Here is a 2197-nt window from a genome sequence, read left to right on the forward strand (position 1 = left end):
TCTATACAGCTTGCGAAAGATGAAACACAAATCTTGCTTATCAGTGAAGAAGAGGTACTCCCAGCAGGCCAGCTAATACCAGCAAAGTTTTTTTTTTTCACCCTAACCCAGAGAATGGAGAAAAGCGAGGCGCCTGTGGCTCTGCAGTGTAATCAGTTCGCGAGTTCGGCGGTTAGCTGAAAGAGTGGTAAATGGAGCTCGCCCCAGCCCGTCCTTATTCTTTTAAAGAGGATAAAAAATTAACTTCGCCGCCATTACTACCAGCTTTAAAAGACTGCCATGGGCATGGAAAAAAACACACTACAGATGACTTTTCTGGAACCGAAGCAGAGATTCCTTTACGAACCAACTAATAAAGCTCAGCCAGTGAATACTGTTAACAGAATGTGAAAGCACGATCAACTTTGTAACTGCAACCACAGGAAAAACAGCAAGAAGCAGGCTCCATTCCCCATTTAAATCTGTTGTGCGAGGCATGCTTCTTGAACGCATGAAGTAAATCCCACGATCGCTTTTGAACTTGGACAAAGTACTTCCAAAGGAGCACTATGCGCAAAGATTTAACAAGCTCAACCCCCGCCAACGATTCGGTGTGAAGAAGCAGAACATTCAAGTTTCACAGACAGAAGCGGCACGCCAGCACAGCCAACATTAAAACGGAGGGCACACTACGATTTGCATTGACACAAAAGTGATCTGGGCAGACGTCGTTCCCTGCATAACGCAAAAAGTGGCAAAGCGCTTTTGGGTAGAGAGGACGCAAGAAGGTTTTTGTTTTGTGCCTTGATGTCAAGCTGAGAAAGCATCTTTAAACACTTTGCTAAGTTTCTCGAGAGACTGCCAAAAAGCAGTTCCCTCCCTTTCGTCTGAAGCCAGTTGAAAGGGGGTCGCAACAGAAGCACCTGGCAGCGGTGGGATTCGAACCCACACCCCCAAAGAGACTGGAGTCTTAATCCAGCGCCTTAGACCGCTCGGCCACACTACCCACTGTACCCTGTCTCTTTGTCTCATTACCTGCTCGGAGGAAGCCTGGTGGGTTTTGCTTTTGTCGCCCGACTTAGTGGCGTTATGACCGTGGAACTGACTGCACCTGCTTTTTCTGAGATGCTTCCCCTCTCATGGCGAGATCTCGACTTCTTTAACACCTCTGGATAAAGATCTTCTGTGGAGCAGGTTTCAGACCTCTGCGTACAGCACCCTTGATGTCATTTTATTTTTACAGCAGCCGCATCCGGAAAGTTGTGTCTTTTACGTTTTATTTGAACAACAAAACTACATACAATACACCAAGAGCACATATAACGTATCAAGAAAATCATCAGGGGCACATGCTATAATACAATTACACTTTATGAAAAACGATTACACAAGGTAAATATTGATAAGGTCCGCACAGCTTGTTCTTACATTTCGAAAGAGTCCGTAAATACCCCTTTACGTCTATTTTGAACTGTTCAAACGTAGGACTCTTCCCAGACCATTTCACTTTATACCACATTCCTAAACGAGGATGCATCTCCTGTTTTAGAACTATTTCGGCCGTGTGGCTTATACAACACACCCACAGTATTCTAATGGTGGACTGCAGATCTGTGCTATAGTTCAGTCGAATTCGAAGGATCCAGCAATCGTACTGGATTTGACTGGGATTCTGAAATGTCTCTTGCAAAAGTATTCGGGTTTGCTTGAACCTTTGATAAAAAAAGTGATCTGATCTGAAACTACCCAGCTTACAATCTCTGAGGTAGTTGTCACTAAACTCGGACGTGATGTGGCACACATGTGCCGTGTGCCTTTACTTTTGTAAAAAACTGGTATCGGGAAAAGTTTCTTTATATTTCTTTTGATTAGCATGCAAGAAAATGTGATCATTACCTATGGAATTTCCCGCCAGCGTGGAGCTTGAATTCACAACCTTGAGATTCAGTGTTCAAGAGTCACAGAAGAGGTCGGCCTGGTCTTCAGTTTGCCAACGATAAGCTCCGGCAGTGCTCCTCTGTAAAGCAGATTGTTCGGATCGGTTATGTGGGACGGCACTTCGATACTAAGATCGTTTGCAGCACACGCATGGTTTCCCACCTTCACGCAAAAAACATAGACGAAGGAAGCTCTCTTGTCTTGGGCTGCTGACTCCCGGATTTAAAGCGCTCTGGGTGCCAGCTAAGTCTCTAACAAGCACACAATAAAGACAGGAATT

General features: G+C 44.9%; 1 non-coding gene across 1 annotated transcript; it reads right to left on the reverse strand.

Moving 5' to 3' along the window:
* Nucleotides 1–903: 903 nt before the first annotated feature.
* Nucleotides 904–985, reverse strand: trnal-aag (transfer RNA leucine (anticodon AAG)). Its single transcript has one exon. It is a non-coding gene; the product is annotated as a tRNA-Leu (tRNA).
* Nucleotides 986–2197: the final 1212 nt, after the last annotated feature.

Source organism: Atractosteus spatula, unplaced genomic scaffold (assembly GCF_055471065.1).
Source record: "Atractosteus spatula isolate fAtrSpa1 unplaced genomic scaffold, fAtrSpa1.hap1 Scaffold_31, whole genome shotgun sequence".
In the NCBI taxonomy this organism is placed as follows: Eukaryota; Metazoa; Chordata; class Actinopteri; order Semionotiformes; family Lepisosteidae; genus Atractosteus; species Atractosteus spatula.